A 17,877-nucleotide genomic window follows, 5' to 3' on the forward strand; every position below is an offset into this window, starting at 1 on the left:
ACCGTCGCACGTTGCCCAGTTGCCCCACAGGGGGGTTCGAGGGCCAACGATCCGGAGGCGGGGACGCGGTCAGCCCTGTCTGCGATCACGAGCCCATGCAGGTGGGTCGAGCCCGGCTTTCCCGGGAGGAGAAGGAGAGGCGGAGATCCCAGGGCCTCTGCATGTACTGTGGAGGAGCGGGACACTTCGCCTATAACTGCCCGTTAAAAGGCCCAGCCCGATAGTAAGTATGAGGCTACTATCGGGTGGGATCTCCGCCGAGAAGTCCTCATCCACATCTACTCTCCTTCCGGTAAGACTGAGATGGTCAACTCACCTTCACGACTGTCGTGCACTGCTGGATTCGGGGGCAGAAGGGAATTTCATGGACTATTCATTTGCACGCAAACTTCAAGTTCCCCTCAGACCCCTCACTCACAAGATCTCAGTACACGCTCTCAACGGCCAAGAACTTCCCACCATCTCACTCATCACCGAAGACATCACTCTCATCACATCAGGAAATCACACTGAAATCATCTCGTTTTACATTCTGGACACTCCCCTCGCACCCATCGTCCTTGGTCACCCCTGGCTCACCCGTCACAATCCTAGAGTGGACTGGTCTACTAATTCTGTGTCTGCGTGGAGCAGTTTTTGCCATAAGTCTTGTCTTGTGTCTGCTTGTCCGTCTGTTTCTGTCCCTGTGTTTCAGGAGGAGGCAGTGGATTTGTCTAACGTGCCCGCGGAGTACCTGGATCTGAAGGAGGTGTTCAGTAAGTCTCGGGCTGCTTCTCTTCCTCCGCATCGTCCCTATGACTGTGCCATAGATTTACTGCCAGGTACGTCTCCGCCCAAGGGCAAGTTATATTCTCTCTCTGTTCCAGAGAGGGAGGCCATGGAGAAATATATTTCTGATTCTCTAGCAACTGGGTTCATTCGTCCTTCCTCTTCTCCAGCGGGGGGCGGGGTTCTTTTTTGTGGGGAAGAAGGACGGGTCTCTGCGACCTTGTATTGACTACCGGGGACTGAACAGCATCACGGTAAAGAATACTTATCCTTTGCCGTTGATGTCTTCAGCCTTCGAGAGGTTGCAGGGAGCGTCCATCTTCACGAAATTGGATTTACGTAATGCTTATCATTTGGTCCGCATCAGGGAGGGGGATGAATGGAAGACCGCTTTTAACACCCCCAGGGGGCACTTTGAATACTTGGTCATGCCCTTCGGGCTGTCCAACTCCCCAGCGGTCTTCCAAGCACTTGTCAACGACGTGTTGCGAGACATGGTCGATCAGTTCATATATGTCTACCTGGATGACATATTGATTTTTTCTTCGTCTCTCCAGGAACATGTGCAACACGTTCGGCAAGTGCTCCAGAGATTGCTAGAGAATGGGCTTTTTGTCAAGGCGGAGAAATGCGATTTTCATGCACAGTCTGTTCCTTTCTTAGGTTACATCGTGTCGGTTGAGGGAATGCGCATGGATCCTGAGAAGATTAAGGCTGTGGTAGAGTGGCCAAGTCCAGATTCCCGTAAGGCCCTACAGAGGTTTCTGGGGTTCGCCAATTTCTACCGGCGTTTCATTCGCAATTTCAGCCGACTAGCCGCACCTCTGACCGCCTTGACCTCCCCCAGAACGACGTTCAGGTGGTCAGACGCAGCCGAGGCTGCGTTTGCCAAACTGAAGGGTTGCTTCGTTTCAGCCCCCATTCTGATAACCCCTGATCCATCACGTCAGTTCGTGGTGGAGGTCGATGCGTCAGAGGTGGGGGTAGGTGCAGTGTTATCCCAGCGTTCTTCCTCAGACGATAAGATGCATCCTTGCGCGTTTTTGTCTCATCGTTTATCCCCTGCGGAGCGCAATTATGACATTGGCAACAGAGAGTTATTGGCAGTCAAGTTAGCATTGGAAGAATGGCGCCACTGGTTAGAAGGGTCGGGGGTACCTTTTATCGTCTGGACCGATCACAAGAACTTGGAATATATTCGGACAGCTAAAAGACTAAACTCCAGGCAGGCTCGGTGGGCTCTTTTTTTCGGTCGTTTTGATTTTACTCTCTCGTACCGCCCGGGTTCCAAAAACATCAAACCCGATTCTTTATCGCGTATTTTTGACCGTTCCGAACGCCCGTCTACTCCCGAATGCATTTTACCAGAGTCTCTATTCGTCTCTACACTCACATGGGAGGTCGAATCGAAGGTCAAGAAAGCCTTAGAAGGGGTAACGCCTCTGAATCGTTGTCCACCGAATCGTTTATTTGTGCCGGAGGGTTTACGGTCCAGCGTGATTCAGTGGGGACATTGTTCCAATGTGGCTTGCCATCCAGGAGTTAATCGCACTAAATTTTTGGTCAAGCAACGATTCTGGTGGCCTCTCATGGCTCGTGACGTTCACAATTTTGTCTTGGCTTGCTCAGTTTGTGCCACAGGTAAGACTTCCAATCGTTCTCCAGATGGGTTACTTCAACCGCTGCCGGTGCCTTCGAGACCCTGGTCCCATATCGCTCTAGATTTTGTCACCGCCCTCCCACCCTCCCAGGGTCACACGGCAGTTTTGACCGTGGTGGACCGGTTCTCGAAGGCGGCCCATTTCATTCCCTTGCCCAAATTACCCTCAGCCAAGGAGACAGCGTTGATTGTCGTTAATCACGTCTTTCGGCTACATGGCCTCCCGATAGACGTGGTTTCTGACAGAGGACCCCAATTTGTGTCCAAATTTTGGCGAGAGTTTTGTAAATGCCTGGGTGCGACTGTCAGTCTGTCCTCTGGGTTTCATCCCCAGAGCAATGGTCAAACTGAGCGAGCCAACCAGGATTTGGAGAGAACGTTGCGATGTTTAGTGTCCAAGAATCCTTCCTCTTGGAGTCAGCAACTGTCTATGGTGGAGTACGCCCACAACACGTTGCCAGTGTCATCCACGGGCCTATCACCGTTTGAATGTAGCTTAGGGTACCAGCCACCTATTTTTCCCAGTCTGGAATCCGAAGTCGCGGTCCCCTCTGCCCACGCCTTCGTCCAGAGGTGTCGTCGCACTTGGACTAGAGCCCGTGAGACTCTACTCCAAGTGGGGGCGCGCACTAAGGCCCAAGCCGATCGCCACCGGCGTAAGCCTCCCGTGTATGTCGTCGGTTCTAAAGTGTGGCTTTCTACAAAGGACATTCCTCTCCGCTCCGTTTCTAATAAACTTGCTCCTAAATTTATTGGCCCATTCTCTGTCACTAAAATCATTAGTCCAGTGACAGTCCGCCTCAATCTTCCTCCAGTGTACAGGAGGATTCATCCCGTCTTTCATGTGTCCAAAATTAAGCCCGTGTTTTTTGCTCGTATTAATCCGCCAGTCCCGGTTCCCCCCCCGCCGCGACTCGTAGATGGGGAACCTTCTTATTCGGTCAGTCGTATTCTGGACTCAAGGCGGAGGGGACGCGGATTTCAGTACTTGGTGGACTGGGAAGGTTACGGTCCGGAGGAGAGGAGTTGGGTACCGGCTAGAGACATCCTGGATCACTCCCTTATCGATGATTACAATCGGCAGGTAAGGGAGCCTGGGAACGCCAGGAGGCGTTCCTAGGGGAGGGGGTACTGTCACGGTTCATAAATCCATTGTCTCTTTCTTGTCTCGTGTTTCTGTTGTTGTATGTTCCGTGCTGATTGTGTGGGCGGGCCGGCTGATCAGCACTCATCAACAATCAAGTTCATCACTCCGTCAACAGCTGCAGCTCATCTCAGCACCTATATATACTCACTCAATTCTCATCTCCTTTGTCAGATCGTTGTATGTGGTTCCCGGTGTGTGATCTCGTCTTGTTCCAGTCTCGGTGTTCTTCGTTCCTGTTCGTGTCTCCGTGGATGTTCACCCTGGTCTTCTCACGTCTCACCATCACCTTCATCACGTCACATCTGACCATCGAAGTCCCTGCGCCACTATCCTGCTTATCACTCTGGACTGTCTATCATCAATTTGTGTACAAATAAAGAGAAGAGTTTACGTGCATTTGCTTCCGTGTTTCTATCATGACAGCCAGGGGTGCATTTACCATACAACGACGTAACTCGCTGGTTCACTAGTACGATGCATCGTTGAAGAAATCAACTAGCCAGTCACGACTGTTTCCGAAACCGTATTGTCTCAAATTGGTCGTTCAACCACGCTGGTTAATGTCACGCAGGTGGTGGAGTAATATCTTTCTTTAACGAATCTGTTTGAGATCGAATTAATGCTAGATGTTTTGCTATAAATTAAGAACATGGCATCTGAGGACTATTTCTCAGTTATTTTGCTTTATTTCCAGATTCAATCATAGTCTCGTTCTTACGCGGTAGAGCACGTTCGCACATGTGCACTCTTCAAAAACGGTGCTTTAAATCTCTTGACAAACTAAAGACGTAATGACATTTGTATGTATTCTAAATAAAAGATTCAGATTGTAATGAATGCCAGCTTGCTTATTTTGCTCAAGACAAGGATTTATTAAGTCCAAAGCTTCTAACTTCCTATGCTTCTAACCACAGGTCAAAGCTGTCGTTTCAATCACACAGCTTTGCAATGCTGTTTGCGAATTTTCGGTAGAACGATGGTTTCGGGAAACAACGACTCGTTGAACTGCTGATAACGATGAAACTTGCGACCATAGTTGGCTAACAATGCGTTTAGGAAACGCACCCCAGACTGACTGAAGGGAATTGTAGTCAAAAACAGCCTTGCACTTTCCAAACCTTGAAGTGAATCCGAAGCCCTTTCTGTTTTGGTTTATGCTGTCATTGTGTCAGTCATTCTTTGCTAGGGAAGCTTTGTAATAACTTCCTGTTGGATCAAAAAGGGCAGCATCAGAGAGATGTATGACTGCAATCTGCACTGAGCTCAGCTCTACTGCTCACGATAACAATAGAAAGCAAGAATGAGGATTTGCAAATGTGTCAGATGCTCAGTTAAAAGTATCAACTCCTAATCTTTTCCGCTGTTAATTTTGCAACATTCTCCAGTTTTCAGCTAAGCCACCCAATATTACATGTTTCTGGATTTTGATAAATACCACAAATGTTTTTTTTTTTTTTTTTTTTTATGTTTCATTTATCAAAATGCAATATTTAAATGTCATCATTCGCTAATATCTGGAAGCATAGTGCAACAGTGCAATGGATATTTCTGCACACACTGTTGATGTTTTTAAGGGAACTTTGACTTAAACTAAACTTTTCCTCTTTTTTGTATTATTGTGCATTTTAGTCTTTATCTGCATTTGTCTTGTATTTGTACTATTAAAGGGATAGTTCACCCAAAAATGAAAATGGTCATCATTTACTCACCCTCAAGTTGTTTCAAACCTGTATGAATTGCTTTCTTCTGTTGAACACAAAAGAAGATATTTTGAAGAATGCACGGTAACCAAAGAGTTGATAGGTCCCACCGACTTCCATAGTACCTTTTTCCTTACTGTGGAAGTCAATGGGGCCCATTAAATGTTTGGTTACCCATATTCTTCAAAATATCTTCCTTTGTGTTCAGCAAAAGAAAGAAATTCATACAGGATTGGAACAATTTGTGGGTGAGTAAATGATGACAGAATTTTTATTTTTGGGTGAACTATTCCAATAACACATTCATTTTAGCTACTGGCAACAAGCATTGCACAAATGAGCATGTGAAAAATAAACTTTGTACTTTGAAGGCCTGGGGTGCCTGTCAAATGATGCCCAAACCTGCCAGAAGTACATCAAACCATGTCCCATGAAATTAAATTAGTGTGATGTGTAATTTTCTAGTTTTCTTTCCTGTATTTACATTTTCCTATTGAAACAGGAAGTTTGGGTGGGACGTAAAAAAATAGCCAATAAGCATTACATTACAGTTCCTATATTGAGGCCTTTGTCCGGGGATTGTGCTGACTAAAATTCAGCTAAAATAATGATCACAAAATGATCACATATTTATATTAGTTTATTTATAAATGTTAATCTATTATTCCTTGCATATAAATACATATACAAATGTACTGCTTTAGGAATGGGTAATATTTGAGGGGACTTGACTTTAAAAATTTGAATCACAGCAATGATTATTTGTTACTCACTAGTCAGTTGCAGGTAATATTTGGAAGACGGACATTTTCATTCAATATTCTGACACAAATCTGCATAGTGCAGGATGAATCAATTGTCCAGGAAGAGAAAGACTTTAAATGTTAAATGTGTGTCTGCTAAAAGTGTTTTTTTTTTTTTTTTTGTGATGGGTTCAAAGGCCACAAAATACTCATTTTGATTTTGTGGGGTCTTAACTTGTGCTTTGATGACAAAAACAGAACAAAGCAAGAAAGTTTGGCAACTGTGAAACTGTCCAACCACACTCATTACCGAGGTACATCCAGAAACTCCTAATCTAGTTTCAGGGATTTGTTTTTAACCCCACAAATTCAATGATGATTACAGGGCAAAGGTAGTAGCTGAAAAGAGATAGCGGGGAAAAAAAGAGAGCAAGACAGGCTTTCTGAAGTAAAAGAAGGGATTATCATAGTAAGACCTTTAAAAAGTGAGACTGAGGATTATTTCACCTTCTCATGGAGGGATGCATAATTCATGTGGTCTGGAATCCTCAGCGAGTGTAGTGCCTTCCTCCTCATTTCTTCTATATCTTCTCTCATTCTGTTCTTCCATTCCTTCTGGACTGATGATTTTCCTGCATTCCCAAAAGTGTTAAAGAAGGCTGCTTTATCTGCTTGTCTGCAAGGAACATTTTAATGTCAGTTGCGTTCTGAATTCCCCCTACTGCCCATCTGCTCATATCCTCAAACTTTTACAAACTTTATAGTTCTTGCTGAACTCCTTCACCATCTTGATTCTATGTTTTGAAATGTAATTTATTAAAGCTGAATTTTCAGCAGTCATTACTCCTTTCTTCAGAGTCATCAGAAATCAGAAATTCAGAAATCATTCTAATATGTTGATTTGGTGCTAAAGACACCTTTCTTATTATTATCATCAGAAACAGTAACTTGCATATTCTAAAAAACAGTATGTACATTTACCTGACAGTAAAGCAGAGCCATGTGCTCTTTTAAATGGAACCTTTATGTTTACCATAAACACAAGGATAATGTGAAGCAACCTGTCCATCATCATCCCAATATCCTGCACATCACATTCATTTTGCTTCTAAATATTTAAACGGTTGGTGTCAGCACTTTTGTGCATTATCCTTTCTTGGGCCCCTGTGACATTTCCTGACAGTCCGGCATTCTAAAGCTGGAGATCTCCCAGTAACCGCTAACCATTAGCTTCAATGCCACTTCCTATCCAACATGTCACTTGTAATGTGCCAAACAGTATTCACAAGAATAAATACCAAAGATGTGCATTCATAATGTTTAATAAAATATGGAATAATTATTAATAAACCATATATTTAAACATAATTTATTTTTGTATGTATAACTTTCAAGAGGAAATTTTGCTTCAGACAACTTTTGCATGACCCACTTGTAGTATTTCTCTTCCCCAAGAGAAGTTTGTCTTCAGTGTTTATCGTGCAGGTTATTTGGAGCTGCATATTTTTCTAAATTGAAAGAGGCACTACATATCAGGGACAAAAAATACTGCAATCATTTGTCACTTGCCTGATTTAAATGAGAAAGTGGATGAGAGAGTGAGAGAATTAACAGGAGAATGTATCCTGTGGACATAACTGATCTTCAAACACTGAGATTCATTTGAAATTCAGATTTGGGTTCTATTTTTAGGAAGGACTGTGACGAGCGCCAAATCATGGCAGATTCAGCTGTTCAGTTTTTTTTTTGTCCCTTTATACATCTGGGTCCCTGAAGGCTGAGCTTTCATGGCATTGCCATAAAGTCTGCCATTAATCCATGATGCAATGTATGCTCATCTCAGGTCTGGAGATTGTCCAAAACGTCATCTCTTCTCAACTGTTCTTACCTTCTCATGCTGCATTGAGGGCTGGAGTTGAATCGAACAAAAACGTAATCAATAGTAGAGTTGTACATGTGTTTGGTTAACTAATTATTTGTCAGTAAATTACAAGCTAGGCATGATGCAACTGCAAAGACGTCCGTCTGCAGATACACAGACCAACGTTTAAAAATAGTGAACTAAAAGGTGAGTTTTTTGTTTATTTTAACATCCTGATCGTATGTGCATTGTAAGTATTTGCAGCGTTTTTATGTATTTGGTTGTGCTGTGAGTATTTGCAACGTAACACAATCCAGTAACATTAACATAAAGAGCTATGGCCCATTTTTAAGAATGGAAGAACTATAGAATTACGAATCATAAAGTCGCAGCATTGTATAATGTTTTAAACATCAGACTTGGTAGAGAAACAATAGATACAAGCTAAGTGCAGATAACATGAAAGCTGTTGCAGGCAGATCTTAGCCAAGTAAACAGTAGGAGGTGGGCATGTGTAGGAGTAGAGGATGATGGAAGGGGTGGGTTTGGGGACGTCAAGCCTACAAAATTACCCTCATTAGTCTAGTGAATGGGTCAACAGGGAAAGGTCCTCTTCAAAGGGATTTTAAACAGCAGAGGAAGAACTGAAGGACAGGAAACAACTCACACATCCAACACGCTGCTAATTGCAGCCAAACTCCTGATGCGTTTTGATGATAATATTTCTCTTAGTTACCTTAATTTGGGTCCCAAGGCTGCATTTTGTTTCTGCATTAGCTTGATGTTGAGCTGCTCGGACTGATGGTGTGTTAAAAGAGTGAATCCTTCGCGTACACATGGGAATGGCTTAACTGAGAGTTTTCTTTCGTCTACAGTTTATCTCTCTCATTCACACACACTACTGCAGAAAAGAAAAACTGTCACACATTCTGTTTGGAAGAAGGAGGTTGAAGCGTGGGCAAGCGGCAGACAGACCTACAGTTCGGAGAGGACTAATGTAATTAATGGAGCTTGCTGGGCTAGGCTGGCGTGGGACTGATCCAGCTGCAATGTGTGTCACCGGGCAATTAATTCACTTGACAGGGCCTCCCAAAAATTGCAAAAGGTCAGGGGACCAGGATCTAGGCCTTAACTGGCAATAAAGCCTTGAAAAAGCCTTGGAAAGTTGCTCACCGAAGGCCTCAGAAAGTTCATACGCTGTTAACCTGCTGTGTAGGACATTTCAAAGTCTTTAATGTCAGGGATAGTTTTTAATCTAGAGGTCAAACCAGGGAAATATAATTTAAATGAAGGATAAATAGAAAATAAGTTGTTGTTTTTGTACAGTTTTAAAGCAGCAGCATGTGACAGACTTCTCTTCTGAGTTTTTAATCCAATGTAAATACATATTTTATTTGATGCTTTTCTAGGTAAAAGACATGCACTTTAAAATCATTTACCTTACACTTGATATTGTCAACAAGCATGCAGTATCATTTATTAAAGCCAAGTCACATCAAAGCCTCATACATTTTTAAATATGTTTTGCATTGCCTCAAAAATAATACTAGTATATAACAATAAGAGGCATATTCTTTTTTATTTATTTAACTGTTGTTTGGCTATCATTGTTTATATTCACCTTCTATTCGCACCATTAGTCAAATCTTCAGTAAACACAATATGTGTTTACTGGAATAGTGGAGACAGGCACAAAGTTGCATCTAAAAAACAACTCATTCACAGATCATTTCATGTTTTAAGGGAAATTGCACTTCTGAAGTCGTAATTACGAGTTTGTCGTGTTCAAGCGCTTTTTTGTCAAAAAGAATAGGAATCAAGGAAGACCCCAGGTTAATTTTTGCTCATATCTTGAGGAAATCTTATCAAAGCCAAAATTTATGTAAGATGTTTAGACGATTCTGGAGTTTCAAGTAAATGTTATTTTCACTGTGTAATATACAAACAATGATCACAGCCATTTTGATATCCAGACCAACAACACGAATGCAAGCGATTCTGATTTTATACAACAATACATTTTAGACACAAAATATACCAATTAGTTAATATGTGTTCTTCTGCTCTGCCAATGAAAATAGTTCCAAACAAAGAAATGGCGAAAGCAGGACCGTCTCGCCTCACGTCTCCGAGTAACACAGAGTAGTGGTGTTCATTCAGGAATGAAATGGTTCTTGAGCAAATCTATTGAGTGGATGATTCAATGACTCACTCATTAAGACAGCCACTTGTTTCATTGAATAATGGGTATTTTTGAAGGAATTGGAAGATAATGAATCAATGGCTCACTCAAAAGAGGATGGCTGCATCCGAAATCGCATACTTCTATAAAAAAGGTGAAAAAAAGAGTATGTAACAAAATAAGTATTCACAGTACTCATAAAAGAGTAGGCAAAAACGACCCACTACTTTGGGTGAGATTTTGGCAGTTAAGCAACGCAACTGACGCTGGTTGGTCACATGATAATTACAACATGGCAAATGTAGTGTGTCCGGATTACATTTATACTACACACATTCATACTATAAAGAACATACTTTTTAGTGGAACATAGCCTACTTTTTAATTGTTTCGTTCCTGAATGAATCAGAATTTGTGAATCCTTCACTCGAGTGAATGATTCAAATGACTCACTGATAAAGACAGTAGTGACTAGTCGCCATCTACTGGCATAACTTTAATGTAATGATGTGACGATGGTTAGCGTATCAGACTGGTTAGAGTATCAGACTGGTAACCCGAAGGTTGCGGGTTCGATTCTTAATACCAGCAGGAAATGATTGAGGTTCCCTTGAGCAAGGCACCTAACGGGCACCACAGCAAAACAGCTTGCCCAAGGTTAGCTGTGTGTGTGTGTGCTACCTACTCCTAATGTGTGTAACTTAGATGGGTTAAATGCAGAGGTCAAAGTATGGGTTTCCACATGTCACTATATAACCCTTTAACAACCATTACATAACATATTAAGTTCATAATAGGCCTACAGCTAAGTTTGCTGTTGCCCTTAAATAAAGATTATCTCCTCATGTGCCAAAAACTCATGTACTCAAGGGTCCTCTTGACATCTTTCGACCTTAACTAACCCATAAGCATTTAAAGGAGGCATTAGTTTGACATCAAGAAAGCATCACGTCTCAAGGGAGGCAAAATGTACGCTTGTCCTCACTCCGAGAACATTATATAGATCAACCACTACATAGTTGCTGCACTCAAGCGATTGTAAACGTCAATAATTTAAGCATAATGGCTCACATTTACTGATATGCATGTAGAGATAATCGTACTTTGTGCCTATGAGATTCATGATAGGCTTTGTTCTTCTGTGTGAACACTAAAGAGTCTTTCACTGTCTTGAAAAAACATTTTGCACAATACAAACAAAATAGCATATTCACAGTAACATTATCCATCTTATTCATATCACCTCATTTCAAAAAGATCAGCAATACAATGGAAAATGACGAAACACTGACTCAAGCTCTTCTAATTGAGAGAAAAACACAATAATTGTAAAAGTTCAGGCTAGAAAGTATAAAGTGTGCCCACACAGGCAATGGCAGCAAGGAAGAACCTAGTCTGAAAAATCATAAGTGGAACAATCAGCACTCTAAACATAAATGTACATGCAGTACCATCAAATAAACAGTGTTGTCTTACACAATCGAGCCCAAAAGGGCTATACAATCTAGTAGATTAATTGGCCATTGGAATTAAAGTAGTATGTTTTAGCAATAATACAACTTTTGATTTCTAACAGAAATTATACAACAGGCAGGTTCTGTCATGTTACGTAAACATCACATACGTATAGACCATTTTGAGATGCTTGTGAATATTTTTGGATGAATCTCTGTTAATTATAACACAATCATGTCATATCTGCAGCTTTAATATAAACAATGTCAATGTTTACTGATCACTCTCAGCCTTTTTTGTGTACTGCTCTTTGTAGGGCTAGATAACACCTAGATTCACAGTTTTTACAAACGGCTGACAAAATCTAACCCTTGATCTGCACAGCATGATTATGTGTGAAGTCCTGAGCTGACTAAGAATGCTGTAATACATATGCTAAGTGCACGGCATGCATATTCTTACCAGATATGTGAGAAGAAAAAAAAGTGTTGTCAAAAGTGAAAAAGACAGGCATTGAGAAGAATTTTAACAGTATCAATATCCTCATTTTCACATTAACAAAAAAAATTGGATCAAAGTCACCATTAGCTGGCCATAAATGTGGTTTTATTTTCACAGTTTCACTTGTCAGAGCTTATAGAATGCATGTCATTTTGCATGCAATACATGGAGGGAGCTACTTTTGGAAGGATGCTAAAGTGCTGGCTGTGAACGAGTGCATGGCCTGCTGACATGCCTTTGGGCAGCGGATGAGCCCTCAAAAGGATATTGCATGAGACGGTGGCAGGATCAGTAGAGCTATGGGCCGAATCAGACAAATAGAGCAGTCTGGGGTAGAGGAGCTTGTTGTCACACTTGTTACTCCAGTGAGTTTTTTTGGGGGTAGTTTTATTTTTTGAAAATCACTTTGTATATAGGCATATACATTAAAGTCTGGACTACAAAAACGTTATTGAACATTTCAACTGTCAATACCAAGAAAAAGATATAGGGGGAGACAGGGTATGGTTGTAACATGGGGAGTTGTAACACCACCAATACCACCAATGAGGGATTAGTCCCATGATCATTTAATTTTTTATGATAAAATTATATATATTTGTTTAAACTTTTGCAGATAAAATTATCTAAATTATATTAGATTAAAATGTAGTTTCTCAGACCAATTTTTTTTATTATTCAGCTAATTTCAAACTATTATGCTAAAATGGTTAGGGTTAGGGTTAGGGTTGGCTGACCCTATCAACAATGGCTGACATCTTTAATACAACATACAACTTACATACAACTAAGAACAGTTTCTTTTTAATAATGTTACACACTCAGATTGCCTATACAGTGGGAAAAAAATACAAATAGATGTGTGCCAGCTATATAGGTGTGAATCTTTACTTGCCTCACGATTTAATTTGATCATGATGCATTCATGGGCCCACCAAGCCTGCACTCACAGGGTTAACGGCATTCATTTGTGACTCTGATTGAGAATGTTCACACATTGACACAAACTCACAACTTCACAGTGAGTTTACACTAAGCATAAATACCGTCTAGCATACTAATTTACACACAAATGCACACACTCGAGTCAAACAGTAGTTAATTTGAGCTGTGGTCAGTCACAGAATGAGAGACATTATTTTTGATTGTTTCAATAAACCTGTTTTTGAATAATTTTGCATGGTGCGGACGCTGTTTTTGCTTCTTTTGTCTAATTGTTATAGTGGGGTAGATTGTACCATATATCTGAGGGGCTGTGATATTCTTGCAGAGGTTTGAATTGGTGCATTTTGTAGGAATCAAATGTGGATAATTTGTATGAAGGTTTGAGAACTCAAGTATTAAGTGAGTTACAGATGCTGAAGCAAAAAGTGTTACAACCTTACCCAGTCTTCCCCAATACACACACTATTGTTCAAAAGTTAGAATCTAGATTATTATTTTTAGAAATTAATATTTTTTTTCAGCAAGAATATCTATTACTATTAAAAATAACTAAAAGGGACAGTTATTTGCTTTATAATGTTACAAAATATTTCCATTTCAAATAAATGTTCTTTTCAATTTTCTATACATCAAAGAATCCTGAGACAAAATATCCACAAAAAGTATCATTTTTGAGCACCAAGTCAGAGCATATTAGAAAGATTTCTAGAGTAAGCTAAACATGACTCTACTTGACGTTCTGTTTACTCAGATAAATGAGAAACTTTAAAGATCTTTGTACAGAGAGTGAGTTTTTTTTTTTTTTTTTGCAGACATCATTGAATGTTTACATACAAAAAAGGGCAGTAACGAGCGTTGCCATGATCAAAATATCATCTTTGCAATATAACAAAAATGTTGCAGCATTCAGTTGAATGAGAGAAGTCTCTGTTAAGAACAAAGAGCATCTTCTTCACTGTACGATCAGCTTCAGCAGCCGTAACCCAGGATTCTTCTTCAGCGGAAAAAAAGGAAATGCAATCTGAACTAGGCCATGAGTAAGATGAGATGGCTCTTTTATCTTAGTCACAGAACCAAACCGATACCCTAACCCAACATCACTCAACCCAGCACTCAGTCAAGGAGAATGATGGGAGAAAAAGCAGATTTATCCATCATGCAGAAGGTTTGGGCTCTCCAGCCGCCAAAGTCTCTGATGCATGATTTCTGTCTCTACCACACTTGCCCTTCCAACCTAGAAGGATTTCAAATCAAGTGTCGACAGAGGGAGCAGATTTGAAACCAGAAACAATCAGTATAGTATCATCCCTATGAAGGCAAAGAAAAATGAGGCAAAAGTTTTAGCCAAATTGAAACATGTACACAACAAATTTGATGTTATAACAAATGGTTCCCATCACTAAACTTATTTATTCACCCTCATCTTCCATGGAGAACAAAAAGAGAAAATCTGAATATTGTTTTGAAGCTTTCAAGCATTAAAATAGATGCAAAAGCACCATAAAAGTGTCATGAAAAACATTCCATATAACCTACATAAAAATGACTTAAATTTCAGACATGCCTTCAGATGACTTTCAATAGTCATCTAAAGGCATTTAATAGTTTGTCTTTTTTATGCCCTACATTTTTATGACCCGTCCGTACAGTATGTAAATTAAAATAGCTTTACTGAGAGAATTAGCATTGTGGTGCAAATGACCTATGTTCTCTTCTCTGTCATGTCAGCTATTTTCTAATGCACCCATGCAAACCAAAGGTCAACTTGACTATTAAGAAAAATAGCATTTCAAAGACATGCCCCATCGCTCTTTTTAATTGTCTGTCTAAAAAAAACAGCCTGCTTTGCTTCCTTAGGACACCATTTCTCTCATGTTTAATATCTGCCATGGCTTTCTGCCCTATCATTGACGTCTCAGCCAGTGATATAAGACGCTCTGTTGATTGTTTTTATGTGATATATATCCAAGCGCTGAAATTGGCACAGATTGAAACCTCATCTGCCGTTCGTGCTACGTCTGTAACAGCTTTGATTACTAAGCCCACTGTGTTGTTACAAGTTTTGAAATTACATGCTTGAGATGATGGCAATGGAAAATGGGAGACTGAGGATCGCAGACAGCAGCTTAGCCTCACTGGTCCCCAGAAATCATTTTCTCCAGTATAGAGTCATGATCAGCCGCTTGACCACTTTTAAAATGTAATGGTGAAAAGGCCAGGCTGGTCAATTTTGGCCAGTAGCACTTGTCAAATAACGGGTTTGCCCATCATCTATATATGAGCAACAAGCAGACATACTATATGGGTTTTAGGAGAGCTTGGGGTTAAAGCTCAGCCACTTCAAGAACCTTGCTTTGTCTCCACTGCCATTCAATTTCCACACTCATCAGTCTTCACACTCACATTTCATATTACACCCTCCACCACCCTGTTCTCTTTTCTTTGCCTGCCTCCTCTCATCCATTCAAATAGACATCAGAATAATGATGGCAAGGCACGGGTTATCGATCAAACACTCACGCTCAAACTGGCGCAGGACAAATCATCGTGCCATTTTGGTCGTAGAAAAGGGACTTAGTGAACTGTGATCCCTCCCGCTCTCTGATCCAACCCCCCCCGGGTGATGTGTCCTCGTGGAGAAGAGCGTTTGGCTGCTCCACATGCCCCTGAGCTGTAAGACTGTTTAATTGATGTCAAAGCTGGTCGTGTGAGCATTTTCTACAGCGCGGATCTGAGCGTCTTGTCACGGCAGTGCATAATGGATATTCCTGTAGACATGCCATAGACACATCCATTCATCATGCCAGAGATAGCAATAAAAAATTCATTATCACAAGAAAACTTGTGAAATGCTGCTAAATTGAGAAAAGCTCCGCTCTGTCGCTATCTCATTGAAATTTAATACAGCATGCCTGGTGAAAATATTGTGAAGCTCTGACTATGTACTGTATGGCTCATATAGACTATAACGCAGTGCATGGATCTGAAACAGTCAGTCCGACAGTACATCTTTGATAAATGTATCTAGAAAAGGCAAAGTCTTGCCTAAAAGTAAAACAAAAGAAAAAGTCTGAAGCTGTTAATGGAAGTCTACAGGAATTTTGTGATTTATCAAAATCTGTACTGGGAATCTTGATCAGTAGCACAATAAAGTCAGAACAAACTGAATGTCTCGGTCCAGTTTGTGAATCATAGAGATTTGAATTGAGAATGCCTTTTAAGTTCCAATTCTATTGCTGAATTTGAACTAAGGAATTTGAACTTGCATTTCAGTGTAAGAAAGTAATTTAAAAAAGTAATACTCCATTTTTAACTAGAAAATACGTTTTTTTGGATGGATGGATGGATGGATGGATGGATTAATATACAAATTTGTAGATTTAATCATATTTCACAAGTTAACTTTTGTCAACCAGGTAACAGAACCAACCTGATCTCACAAGAAAAAACATAACTATTTACAAATTGGCTATTCCATACAAACTAAGCTTTAGAGGGACATGGGCAGATCTTGCAAAAACACACAAATGGGATAATATAAAAGCTCAAATTTTGCTCCCGGGTTAGTGACTTATAAAAAGTTCTAACAGAGTGGTGCTCAATCCATTAGATAATGTCATCCCTCGTCCACAGGAGAAGTGAACCTGAATGGACATGTCTATGAAAGCATACCATTAACCAAACAAAATCAAAGTCAGTCTTTCATATGCAAGAGCTGCTGGAAGGCAGGGGACCATCTAACAGTAGCTGCACTTTAGAAGATGCACGTGACTATAACAGCCCAGTTACATGGCAAAGGGGCAAGTGAGGCAACAACAGGTTTCATATACTGTTCTGACTGTGAGAAAGAAATGAAGGAGAGGTGGAAAAATAGAGCAGACAGCAAAGGGGTTGGGGGCAAGAAAGGGAGACTTTTAAAAGGAGGAGGTGGGGCTACACGGTAAGGGCAGAGAGAGAGAGAGAGAGAGAGAGAGAGAGAGAGAGAGAGAGAGAGAGAGAGAGAGAGAGAGAGAGAGAGAGAGAGAGAGAGAGAGAGAGCACACACAGATCCGTTCTCTATAGATCGCCTACACAGTGTCAGAAATAGAGCTGAGTTTAAGGCAGGTGCGTCTGTATGAAACCCTAGGCGATGCGCTAATACAAAGTCGCGAGAGAGGATACAGGTTGATTGACTAACGTCAAGAAGGAAAACGAGAAGAAAAAAGCAAAGAAGAAAAAAGCAAAGAAGAAGAACAGACCGAGATGTACGCTGAAATGACCCATCACTTCACGGTAGGGAAGTTTATCATTTTCTCTTTAGGTTGAAACATTTACGCGTTGCATTAGAACGCGCACTGCAGTTGCTTTTCTAGTGGTGTTGACACAAGAAGGGCAAAAAAAAAAAAAAAAATGTCTCGACCAACCTGTCAGAAATCATCATAAGCACGTAATTCTTCAACATTTAAGGATTATTTGAGTGTGTTTGTGTGTCTCAAAATCTCGTGCGGTAAAGTGTCGGTAGTTTGAAAAGGATCTCAAGTTGTGCGATGCACTGACAAGTCGAGACTTTTCCACGCTCACGCTGCATGGCAGTTATGGTCAGCATGCAGAGCACATCGGGATAGAGTAGCACTGACTCACACATTAGCTTGGCCGAGGAGAGAGAGAGAGAGAGAGAGCGAGAGAGAGAGAGGAAAACGCTTCATGCCGCATTGAAATTCCACAGCTTTGCGAAAATAAGGAAAACGCAGTGTGCGCGCGCGTTTGTGTGGTTCATGTATGGGGACGCATCTGTCATTTCATTGAAGTGATTAGCGTCCAGAAACTCTCCCTCCCTCTCTTCCTCTATCCTCCTCTTCCTCCTCCCTGCTGTTGCTATCCGTGTCCGCGTCGCTGCCGCTGTCGCAGTTGAATTTGCAAAAGCTAGCTTGCGCGC

This window comes from Scardinius erythrophthalmus, assembly GCF_964197995.2.
Source record: "Scardinius erythrophthalmus genome assembly, chromosome: 25".
NCBI lineage: Eukaryota > Metazoa > Chordata > Actinopteri > Cypriniformes > Leuciscidae > Scardinius > Scardinius erythrophthalmus.